The sequence below is a fragment of the Gallus gallus genome, chromosome 1 (assembly GCF_016699485.2).
Source record: "Gallus gallus isolate bGalGal1 chromosome 1, bGalGal1.mat.broiler.GRCg7b, whole genome shotgun sequence".
NCBI lineage: Eukaryota > Metazoa > Chordata > Aves > Galliformes > Phasianidae > Gallus > Gallus gallus.
The window spans coordinates 170175406-170188168 of NC_052532.1; the positions used below are offsets into that span (position 1 = coordinate 170175406).

Consider the following 12763-nt stretch of genomic DNA (forward strand, 5'->3'; position numbering starts at 1 on the left):
GATTAAAAAAAGCTAACAACTCATAAAGGTTTTACAAACAATGAAAAGAGTCGAAGCCTTTAAAATTACTATGTGTAAAATACAGTAATTGAAATCGGCTGTTTAATTTGCAGTTCTGCACATCAGAGCTAATATTCCCACTGCATGCAGCCATAAATCAAATGTATTATTCCACTGACAACACAGCATTTTCATTTGCTTTATTTGATTTTTTTTCCCCTTATAAAATATGCTTTTTGCCACCTGTCTATCCATTTATCTGGAAGGATAACAAAACAGCCTGACACTGTATCTGTTCCGCAGAACTGTAAATACTAATCCTCCAAAGGCAAAGGGACCCAAATCCCTCTCTTCAGCCTTAACCCGTGGGAAACAACCACACATTTAGTGTAGAGTGATTACAGTGTGCAATAACAATGAAAGTTGTGGAAGGATTTCAAAGCAGGAGTGCTGCAGAATGATTAGGTGACTCCAAACAAGTGGAGGGTGGAGTTCACTGCAGCATTCAGATTCGTGGAGCTTGGAATTTCTGGTTCAAGTCTTCCATTAGGATTTGGGGAGAGCAATGTCTTCACTTAGTTCCCTAGATGCCGGCAATCAGGCCCAGCTGAGATGCTCTGTTTATTTTGCCTGGCCTGAAGCCACCAGGCCAGAAGGGTTTCCTGTAGGCATCATGGCATACCTGCCAGCCCTGGTCAGGAGTCCTGCTTAACTGAGGGCATCTCAAACAACCCTACAAGCCTATACTTAGCTGAGCAGCTTTTGCATTGGTTAGATCTGCAGTGCGATGGGAGGTGAGGTACCTACATAGCCTGTAGACGCCCATATTGCTGACAGCCTCATTTAGGTATCTGCAGTCCATATCCCAGCACCACTCTTGCACAGTCAGGAAATGCAGGATGTGGGTCAACTTTGTGTTTCTTCTGTGTGGTCGGGTTGGGGGTGCTGGAGCCCCATATACAAGGGAAAGAACCTGCAGAAATAATCCTCCCCTCTATGCAAGCATGTCTGCCTAGGTTCAAGGGGAGAGACCCAGCTCACTGGATCCTTGTCAGAAAGGTGATTTGGCAGCAGCCACGTGTTTCCATGTGCAGAATAGCATTGTTTCATGGCTGGAGTAGAAGACATCCATGGTAGGGGCATGTTCACCTCCTCAGGTCACTACGGGAGGAAAGCATTGTCCATGAAGGAGATACTGGGGGAGGACAGAATATGGAGCCAGAGAGGAGTGTGAGAGTTAAGCTGGTGGTGGAGACAACGAAAGGTCAATGAAGCCCTTCAGAAAGAAAGTGCCTTCTTCAGCAGTGAAATTTCCTTCCAGGCCAGTTTCTATTTGATTAAGTCCTTCGGGACCTCAAGATCTTCCTCTGTCAAGAGGAGGTGGTCACAGCTCTCTAGGCAGCTGGAGCAGTACTGGCATGGTGCAACAGACCCCGTATTTTGGGCTCCTTTTCAGTCTGTTCAAGAGCTCTCTGTATAACTGAGCTACAGATGCCAAAAGGTACAATTTTAGGTCTAGTTGCAGTTGCATGAATGCCAAGTCAGGAGCCAGCTCAGCCTGGAGCTAGACTTAATCAGACCTCTGGCTGATACCCAATCATACAGACTCCAGTGGTCCCCTTTTGGTGAAACATTGAGTCTATTTGTTGCTGCTCCTACTGAAAATCTGTTTCAGAAGAGTGCTGTTATTTGAGGCCTGGTTATAAATTACAAAATCCTAAGGGTTTTCTTACTCTTTTGTGGGTGAGATGTGGTGGCCTGTGTTTGGGCTGCACAAGTACCTCAGTTCTCAGCAGATGGCACTATGCTCAAAGGTTGACTCTGGACAACACAAGGGAGGACTAGCTGTCCAATCAGGTGTAGAGGTGTTTTTATGGATTTGGGGTACATAAGGAAATTCCCAGTACCTGGCTGGCAAGATGCTGCCCAAAATGAGTCAAGAGCAGGGAAAATAGTTGAAGTCAAGTTACATTTCCATGGAGAGAACATGTGGGCTCTGAGGGCCTGCAGCACAACCCTTTGGGGAAGAACCACGATGAGCACACAAGAATGGAAACCCCATCCACGTGGAGATAGGTGTGAATATGAGATACGGATGTTGTGTATTTTCACTCAGTTTTATCAGGTGCAGCACTTCTGCTTCCTCGATCCCCAGCCCTCGGCACAGTTCCCTCTGCAGTAACAGGAGGAGAAATAGAGTGGGAAAAAGGAGAGGCAGAAGCAGCAGAAGGAATGGGGACACTAAGCAAAGGTGTTACTGTTAGCACCGTGCTGTTCTGCACTCTATCTTCTTTCAGTTTGCTTTTTGTGTTGGTTAAGAGTAAGCAGAAGACTGACATAACCAAGATGCTTGTGTGTCTTGATCTTTTTCTGTTCACAGGTGGCAAAGAGAAGAGCAGCAAAGGAGACATTTGATACGTTCTGATGACAGAAATAGCATAGTGAAATCTCATTTCAAATCACACCAAATTCAATATAGGCCTTGAGTGGTGTCCTCAGCAGAAACCCAGCACAGAATGATGATGTCAGTGCTCTTTAGTCTGAGGCAGAATAGAACAAGATTATTCAGCATTTTCCACTGGTCTTCAAAAATAGTGTGCATAGGAGGCCTTAAGTGTTGATTTGCTCTAAATTGGATGCTTCCTGTCTTTCTTTGTAGTGCAGTTGCATTCATGGGATCCTCAGATCTGTCAGTCTAGCACCGATGGATGTAGGAAACAGTAAACATTAGCTAAGAAAAATGTAGGATTAGAGTTCACCTCACCTTCAGCCAAATTATCTAAGAAGGCATGTCACAGAGTCTACTTAACATCTCCAGGGGTTTTGAAAAGTGCACTGAAAATAGAGCCTAACACTTTTGTTGGCCATAATTTTCTCTGTCTGTGAGGGAGATCTGTGCAGTACTTGAAAGAAAAGGTCTTTGTCCCTTCTGGAATCTGATCAGCTCAAATCCTGCCTCTGTATAACGGATATCTGTCGGACCTCGACCTAAAACATAGAAAAAAAAAACGTGGTTTATCTGTTTATTTTTCATCTTCCCATCCTGTGTGTTGCCCTTTGTGTCTGTGTTTGAGGTGTTGCACTAGAGAAGCCTCTTTGGAAGATGTTCATAGGGACTGTTCCTCTTGTTCGGAGCCTGAGGTCATTTTTGTGCTCTCTTTCCCCAGCACACTGATGGCCTCAGGTTACTTACAGCCTGACAATTGACATTTTATTTGCAGGAAAGTTCATCCGTGCTTTACCTGAGATTTTGGCTATTCAGTTCCTCTCCAGGAGATACTGACTGTTGATGCTATCCTTCCACATGTGCCCGTCTCATTCAGCTATTCAGGGTGCCACTTACAGAGTGCTGATGAGAGGGCACTGAATAGGACAAGACAGTTCCCTCCACTTAACATCTCTTCTACACATTTAAAACTTGCCAGTGGAAGAGAGCATGATGAAAGAGCAAGACTGAAAGAACTCATCATTTTTCCAGACTATTTGGAACAAATCAAGGGCTTTATGCTGATGGGGACGGATGCAAAGAGACATTAACTTTTGCTTCACTAGGCAGCTGATTGGGCTCCGTGAATCCCCAGTCAATGTAAATTGTAGAATCATAGAGTCACAGAATGCCTTGGGTTGGAAGGAAGCTTAAAGATTATTGAGCTCCAACCGCCTGCCATGGGCAGTGCCACCCAGCAGCTCAGGCTGCCCAGGGCTCCATCCAACCTGGCCTTGAGAACCTACAGTGATGGGGCACCCACCGCTACTATTATGCAAGAACATAAGAGCTGCATGAAGTGTAATACATATTGAGCTTATCCTTAATGCACATAAAGCTTTGCTGGTCAATCTTGCTAAAGGACACATTGGTCATTTAGTAGCTGTGAAGACACTTCTTGTCTGATCTCTGCTTCTGAGCTATGAAGTAGAGGTGACTGTGCACCTTTTTCCCTTCGTTGAATGCTCTGTTTAATCTGTTCAGGCTCAGTCTCCAGACCAGGCACTGTCCTGTTCCATAAAATGCAATATGCAGGCTATGTGCCAAGGCTAGTGGGGGCTCTGTGGATTACTGTAATGAATAAACATACAGTGAGTCTTATTGATCAACACTGCTGACTTTTTGTGGTATTGGAAAAATAACAATATTTGCTTGAAATTAGAAAAGAATGACCTATGTGTATTGTGAGGCATCGTGATATATCAAAACAGCAGAGAAGAAGGGAAAAAAAGACAAGAATTGCCTTCAGAAAAGGCAGAAGTGTGGGAAATGAGTTCTTGGGATCTACCCACAGGGTTCAGCTAGCTTATCCTTCTAAGATAAAGGCTGAGAGGTTACGAATAATCCCTATGAATATAACAGGGATAAAGAAAAGAACAAAATAAAAAATGGATTTAGAGCAAATGAGTATAAATGGGCCATGAAATAGAAGCTGATTTGTAACCATCAGAGCAGCAAGAGTCTGGAACAGCTTCCTCGTGCCAATAGGAAACAGCTTTTATTAATGATCAGATGAGAAGACCACACGTGGTCTTCATCTGGTCTGAAACTTTAGGCCATATAGAACTGCTGAGTTTAACTTCACCAGATTAACTGAAAGCCTGAAGTGGAGGTCTTTGGTTGATTTTTGTTCAGTATTTTTATTCTTTATTTTTTGCCTTGCACTGATGTGTTTGGAATAGGTTTGCTAAGATCACGGGCACTTGCAGCCCACAAGGCCAACTATGTTCTGGGCTGCATTAAAAGAGAGGTGACCAGCAGGGAGAGGGAGGTGATTGTACCCCTCTACTCAGCTCTTGTGAAGCCCCATCTGGAATACTGCGCCCAGGCCTGGGGTCCCCAGCACAAGAAAGACACAGGGCTCTTGGAATGGGACCAGAGGAGGGCCACTAAGATGATCAGAGGGCTGGAGCACCTCTCCTATGAGGAAAGGTTGAGGGAACTGGGATTGTTTAGCTTGGAGAAGAGAAGGCTCCAGGAGACCTCATTGTGGCCTTCCAGTACTTGAAGGGAGCATATAAACAAGAGGGGGAATGGCTGTTTATATGCGTGGATAGTGATAGGACAAGGGGGAATGGTTTTGAAATGAGACAGGGGAGGTTTGGGTTAGATATTAGGAGGAAGTTTTTCACCCAGAGGGTGGTGACGCACTGGAACAGGTTGCCCAAGGAGGTTGTGGATTCAAGGCCAGGCTGGATGTGGCTCTGGGCAGCCTGGTTTGGTGGTTGGCGACCCTGCACATAGCAGGGGGGTTGAAACTCGATGATCATTGTAACCCTTTTCAACCCAGGCCATTCTATGATTCTATGATTCTATGATGATTCTATGATTCTATGATGATTCTATGATTCTGTGATTCTATGATTCTATGATTCTATGACAGGTGAGAAAATCTGACCAGGCAGCTATAAACATTGATCAGAAACTGACAGATGCAATTCTAATGATGGATTAAGGACCACATTCTTGAGGGGCTGAGCGATCTCTCACTCACTCAAGATCCCTTCCACTGTCACCAGTGTGTGTCAGATGCCACGTGCATCAAGGTCTGTACTTCTGTCAGTATTGCATGGCCCTGTTAAGGTGTTCTACAAATGCTAAGTTCTCCAGTAGCATGACCACAATTACTAGAATCTTTGGGTCTTTGTATTTTTGATAATAGGAGATGCTGTGGATGAGAACAAGAGCTATACCAAGTAAATAGGTATACATTTTGCATCTATCCATAGGATTTCACTCTAGTAAGAGAATGGGTCTAAACTAGGTTCAGACTTCCCTCTGTACTTTGCCCCGGTGAGGCTGCAGTTTGAGTACTGTACTCAGTTTTGAACCCTTCACTACAAGAAAGACATTGAGGCCCTGGAGTTTGACCAGAGAAGAGCAAAAAAGCTGTGAAGGGTCCGGACCATGAGTCTTATCAGCAGTGACTGAGGGAACTGGGATTGTTCAGTCTGGAGGAGGGTCAGGGGAGGCCTTATAGCTCTCTACAACTGCATGAAGGGAGGTTGTGTCGAGGTGGGGGTTGGCCTCTTCTCCTGTGTAATTAGTGATAGGACTAGGGGGAAAGGCCTCAAGTTGCACCCGTGGAGATTCAGGTTGGACATTAGGAAAAATTTCTTCTCCAAAAGAATGGTTGGTTGCTGGAATGGGCTGCCCAGGGAAGCGGTTGAGTCACCATCACTGGAGATGGTCAAGAAATATTTAGATGTTGTACTGAGGGACACAGTTTAGTTGGTCAGTTTTGGTGGTAGGTGTACAATTGGAATGGATGACCTTGGAGGTCTTTTCCAACCTCAGTGGTTCTATGATTCTACGATTCTGACTTGTCAGCCATTAGTTCTGCACTCTTAGAGATGCCTACAGAAACCCAATGAGTATTGTTTTGATAAAAATTGAAAGAGTGTTTGCAGACTTGTGGAAAAAGATGATACAACTTAGTCATTTTCTGTGAGATAATAATGTTCTAATTGAAAAATGTACTCTGATATAATTACCCTACATCTTTATAAGGCTGCCTCAGGAGCACAATAAAAGAACAGTTTTACCATACCATGTGAGGAAAAGTACTCAAAGTATCATCTCAGGCACATTCTAGAGAGAGAAGCATCATAAAATGAAAACATTTTCCTAATTTGATCTGGTAACCTCTTGTGGCAGGATGTGAAGGAAGATTTAGGCACAGAAATCAGAGGCAGACTTGAAGTGGGACATGCTTTGTGCCCTGCTGTGCTTTGGGGTATCTACCCCAGCTTCCATCTGCAGCTCCCGAGGGATGTCTTCTGCCAGACCACCTGTAGAATAGGCCGTAATTCCTCCATGTCTAAAACAGCACTGAATGCCTGTGTGTAGGCAGCTGGATGGCTTTTTCCATGCCAGAGCTAAACTTGTTATCCTGAGGAGTTATTCAGCTGAATCCAAAAAGGGTGAGAGAGAAGAGGAAACTCTTGTTTCTCCTTGTTTCTCCCTGCCTTTGTTCTGTGCTCTGGGTTGGGCAGTACTTTCAAGAGTGAGCCTGTTCTGCTCTTGCGAAGAAACCAGTCCAGAAGTTGCTGTGCAGAGCAGGGCGTCCTCAGGCTGAGGCCCAGGCCCTGAGAACACGGCCTGACCATCGGTGGTCTCCCTCGGTGTTAGTTCCAGGAGATCTCATTTCTGCACAGAGATTTCTGGCATTACCTTGGAGTGTGAACAGCCATCTCTGAGCACGCTACAGCAACACTTCAGCTTTGGCATTTCAACAACAGCACCAATGCTTATAAGCACCTATATACACCTTTCCCCTCTGGCTGGCTTGGGGAAGATGTCCACTGTATAATCTGAAAGCTGCCTCATCCTCATATTGCTAAGAATAAAGCCAGACATAATGAAAACCTGTAAGTCTTCTCACCAGCATCAGCAATGCAAGAGTTAGTTTGGGCAGGGCTATGCTGTAGTGCATGCAATAGGATGGTGAATATGTGCATAGCTTATCTAGGCTAGAGAGGACCTAACCTAAAACATCTCTAATATCACAGTCCACTGTAATATCCATGGCAAAATTAGCTAAGTAGAAGCTTCATTTTAAGGAAGGGATGTTGTATTTGCAGTTCTTAATGGGCTGCAAGTGCCTTGCTGGGTCTTACAGGGATGGCTAGAACCAAACCGTCATGACCATATTTGCTGCTAACTGCAACCCAAGGGAGAAGAAATGCAGCAGGTCCTATTTACTGGCATTTCTGCCAACCCTCCAGTGCCACAGAAAGCACAGGAAGAGCAGAGCTGGTGTCAGGAACCCCTTTGATGAGGGAGGAATGTGTGGTGCTTCAGAAGCTGCTCAGAAGCTCAGTATGCTCCTGGTGATTGACTTTTGATACATTTGCTCACTTAATTTTTCCATTCTTCTAAGCATGTGGTGCGGTACCGCTGAGCGCCCCTATATGAGACAGCCCAGCTCAGAGTATGCACCAGCTCTTGCTGGGATTATTCTCATACAAAGTGGGATGAACTGGTGGGTTAGGAGCTCCAGGAGGGTGAAGCAGAAGATGGCTGCCTTTCTACTTTCCCCAGCTGTGAGAACCCAAATAAGAATCATAGAAACATAGAAAGGCCTGGGTTGAAAATCCAGTCTGTCCAATGCTGAACGGTCAGGAAAGGCTCCAGGGGCAGCACATGTAATGCAGATGATAGGAAGACTTGCCTGTTCTCTGTGATAATGGAGAAGGCAGGGAGTGGGCTGATGGGGACCTGCTGGGGGTCTTTAGGTGAATACCAGAAATGACATCATTTAAACAAGCAGCTTCAATCCTAGCTGCAGAATTATTAGGCAGATTAATGAACATGGTGAGGACTTCATGGCTGAAATTCTATTCTGGAGCTCATAACAGGTGAGGCTGTTTAAGGCCCTGGGCAACCTGATCTGTGGTGTCCCTGCTCATTGCAGGGGAGTTGAACTAGATGGCCCTCAGAGGTCCCTTCCAACTCTAAGGATTCTATGATTCTAACAGCATACCTGACAGTGCTGTTTATATCAACTGCGTCAACTGTTTGTATCAACTGATAACAACCTTCTGATCCCCCATGTTTAAGAGTCACAGTTAAGACTCCTATGAGTTCTTAGTGACAAAACTTTTGCTGTCCCACCAGGTTTAGGCTTGACTCCCTACATCACTTCTTGGGAGCATGATGGGAGTGTTTACCCTCTTGGTTACGCCCTGCACGTGCTCTGGCTGAGAAGAGAGCAGCTTTGGTGCCTTTTTAAAGAGGGCAGAGGTCACGGAGAGATTACAGAAGCCAACAGCATGTGCAAGCAGAAGCAAACTGGAGGGAAAACTGGCAGTGAATCCCTCGCAAGGGAGAAGTAAATTTAGTTGCGTGAATCTTTTCAGTCAAAGGGTGGTGACACACTGGAACAGGCTGCCCAAGGAGGCTGTGGATGCCCCATCCCTGGAGGCATTCAAGGCCAGGCTGGATGTGGCTCTGGGCAGCCTGGTCTGCTGGTTGGCAACCCTGCACATAGCAGGGGGGTTGAAACTCGATGATCATTGTGGTCCTTTTCAACCCAGGCCATTCTATGATCCTATGATCCTATAATTCTATGATTCTATGATTCTGTGATTCTATGATTCTGTGTTTCTATGACTATCTGTGTATGTATGTAGGATCAAGAGAAGACACACATGGGGATTTGGGTTATTACCCCCTGCTGACCAGCAACTGCCAGAGCGTTCCTGCAGATGCAGAGTCTGTTACAGGAAGCCCTCTCTAGCTGCAGTCCATCATGTGCTGGGTGTCTAGAAATATTTATGTGATGTGAGCCTGGCCCCAGTGCTTTCTGCTGAGAAAAGCAGCTGTGGGGCAGAGATTGCTGCTTTTTCGCCTTGCTTTTCTGATATGCTGTTTTTTTCAATCAGGAATTAAGCTCAGATGCTTACCATTTTTGTAGGTGAAGCTGCAGGCTGATCGAGAGGCAAATCTACATGTGACCCTCTGCACATCCAGGAGAATGGGGGGTGGGGGTCAAAGCAACAGTGAGAAGTTCTCATCTCATTCAAATCAGGCACTGATCTTTCTCTGGTAAGGCAGCATTAGTAACTCATTCCCCTTCAGTGTGAGACTTTTCATCTAAAAAGGCTCAATAAACCCTTACAATTGCTGTTGAAGAATCAGATAAGTGCTGCAACTGTCAGGCATACTTGAGCTGTCACTCAAGCCCGTCACTCAGCTTCGGTCCTTTGTCATCTGCTGTAGAATGAGGTTAGTTGTCTTGTTTAATTGCGCTCAAGACTAATTATGCACCATGTCTTTGCTGAAAAACCCATGAATATTTATTGCTCAGTGAATAACTGGCCCATAAAAAACCCAGCTGATTCAGCCATGGAAAGAATGCTTTGCAACCTTCGTTTTTATTATTCCTTTATTACCACATAAGCCAGAGATGAAGATGACCTATTGGACCATTCTGTGCAACTTCCTGCAAATCCAGGAGACTTACGCCTTACAGCTTTATCATTAGGTGCTGGAGAGAGAAAGAACCTTTCAGTATTCAAAAAGCATTTGTCATTTAATATATTATAATGCCAAAAAGCCAAGAATTTATCTCAGTTATTCAAATCCACACGTCAAATTAACATCCATTTAAACTAAAATTAGCTATGTTTTCTCTTACAAAGAACTTGAAGCACAAGAAATGCTCTTATGAGAGCTCCTATTCCCTTCTTCCTTCACAGGAGAGCAGAACAGCATTCCTCTGGTAAGGGTGCTGTCAGCATAACACAGTGGCTGAGATACTTCAGACCTTTCACACTGTGGCACAGAAGAGACCAGGGTTAACCCAGAGAAAAGGATGTACCAGTACAGTTTTAGGCTGTTGATAGCGCCCCAAAAAGTACTTCCTCCATGTGGCACTTCAGTGTCACTTAGTTGGGGAGCACTGATGGAGCCTCTTACTATCTTCTCCATCCAACTCTCCCTAGACTAACCCAGCCCATCTCCTTCTGCCTCTTTTCTGAATGGACAGCAGATTTGGGGTGAAAGTCGATGTAACTTTAGACCATAATCAAACATCTAATGAGTGCTGTTCAAATAAAGAGGAGTTACAGGAGAAAATTAAAGAAAACGTATAATTAGCTTAATTTCAGATGAGTAAAACTTAAATACAGGGAAAACTCGGTGAACCCAAATGCACCTTACAGGTTGGCAGTGCAATTCATTTCAAGCCAACGACCTCCCTGCTCTCCCTTTGGTGCTGTGGGAAGGTCTGTTGTGGGTGATGCAGGAGGTAGGCAGTGCACTTCTTGCTCTCCACCTTTGGAAATGCTTTGTAAATTGGAGGAAAATATGGAACTACTATGGAAAATATGTGTGGAGCAGAAGGGCCCCACATTCTCCACACTGATTGTGGCCTTTAGTCACAAGCCAACAAGGAGCTGATGAACCTAAACCTCATATTTCTGAGTGATACTGAAGAGTTTTTCATTCAGAGGAGTTCACAGGGCCACAGCAACAGTGTGGAAGTGATGGACTGCAACTTCATACCTCTAAAAACAAAGAACGCCGCATAGCCCGGTGTGTCTTACTGATGGATGGCAGCAAAGAGATTGAGTCATTAGTGCCAAATCAGCACAAATACTTGAACAGAAGAAATAAATAGCTTCTGACCTCACCTGCACATTTGTTACAATGCATCAGGAAGCATTCCTGACACATCTGTGGAGCTGACTTGTGGGAGGTGCAGAACACGAAGAAGTGGTGAGCAGTCATTGAAGTCAACTGACAGGTGTCATACGCTGGAAAGGTAAGAACGACAGAACAAAATTAAATGTGATCAGTGTATGTATGTATATATATCTACCTGTGTGTGCGTATGTCTCTAATTTCCCACTCTTTGTGTCAGTCATTACGCAGAGGAACGCAGGAGGCGGGCCCGTGAGTCGTGTGAAATTGGAGGAATGGAGAGCATGCAGTCACAATCACCAGCCCTGCCACTCTGCCAGGGAGCAGGACTGAACTGGTGAGGTGCCACAGAGACTGCAGGAGCAATTATGATAACGAAGCTAAGAATATCAGATATTAATACCAAAAAATAACTGTGCTTTTGCCCTTTGTAATTTGTCTACTTTGAACTAAAGGAGAGGAAACACTAAGAAACTACATTTTTTTAGAGAGCTCTGTGAAGATGAGAATCTCTTTGTTTCTCCTTTTCCCCTCTTTTCTCTCTCTCTCTTTTTTTTTTTTTTTAATTTTTCATTATTATTTGTTGATTGAATCAGGAGAATGGGAACAAGATTCTGGAAATTTGGGAGCTTTCTAGGAAAATACTGTTCTGAATCAAGCACTATTCTCAGTCTATGTAGTTCCTCAGAGTACCTGAAATATTCCAAAGTCTCATCTAAATCAGTATTTAAAATTAAAGCTCTTATTCTGCTATAGTTGAACATTTGAGATCTTCAGGAACCATGGTGGCAGCCCTGGACTTTTAGAGATAAACACAGTTTGGATCTTGGATCTTCACCTTTCACTCTATTAAAAACGATACAAAAGCACCAAGAAAACAACCAGCTTTCCATGGCTGCAAACTAAAAGCACAGTTGTACTTTTTTTTCTGTCCCTGCCCTATTCATATCATATGATCATTAGGGTTGGAAAAGACCTCTAAATGTCATGTAGTCCAACCATCTACCTACCACCGATATTGCCCACTAAACCATATCCCCAAGTACTACATCTACCCTTTCCTTAAACACCTCCGGGGACTCCACCACCTACCTGGGCAGCCCATTCCAGTGCCTCACCACTCCTTGTGAGATGAAATTCTTCCTAATATCCAACCTGAACATCCCCTGGAGCAACTTGAGGCCATTTCCTCTCGTCCTGTCACTGTTATCTAAGAACAGAGGTTGACCTCCATCTCACTACGGTCTCCTTTCCAGTTGCTGTAGAGAGAGATAAGGTCTCCCCTGAATCTCCTTTTCTCCAGACTAAAGAACCCTAGTTCCCTCAGCTGCTCCCTATAATACTTGCATTTCAGACTCTTCACAGCTTCATCGCCCAAACCTGGACACCCTCCAGGTCCTCAGTGTCTTTCTTATAGTGAGAGTCCCCAAAGTGAACACAGTACTCAAGGTGTGGCCTCATCAGTGCAGAGTACAGACAGATGATCACCTCCTTGCTCCTGATGGCTGCACTATTTCTAATACAGGTCAGGACACCATTGGCCTTCTTAGCCACCTGGGCACACTGCTGGCTCATGTTCAGCCAAGTGTCAATGAACACACCCAGGTCCATTTCTTCTACACAGTCTTC

At 44.7% G+C, this 12763-nt stretch overlaps 1 long non-coding RNA gene across 1 annotated transcript; it reads right to left on the reverse strand.

Annotated features, from left to right (window-relative positions):
* Window positions 1–9845: 9845 nt before the first annotated feature.
* On the reverse strand, window positions 9846–12763 carry LOC121109046. Its single transcript, XR_005862094.2, has 2 exons — window positions 12227–12763; window positions 9846–11247 (listed from the first exon to the last, which is right to left on the reverse strand). It is a non-coding gene; the product is annotated as an uncharacterized LOC121109046 (long non-coding RNA).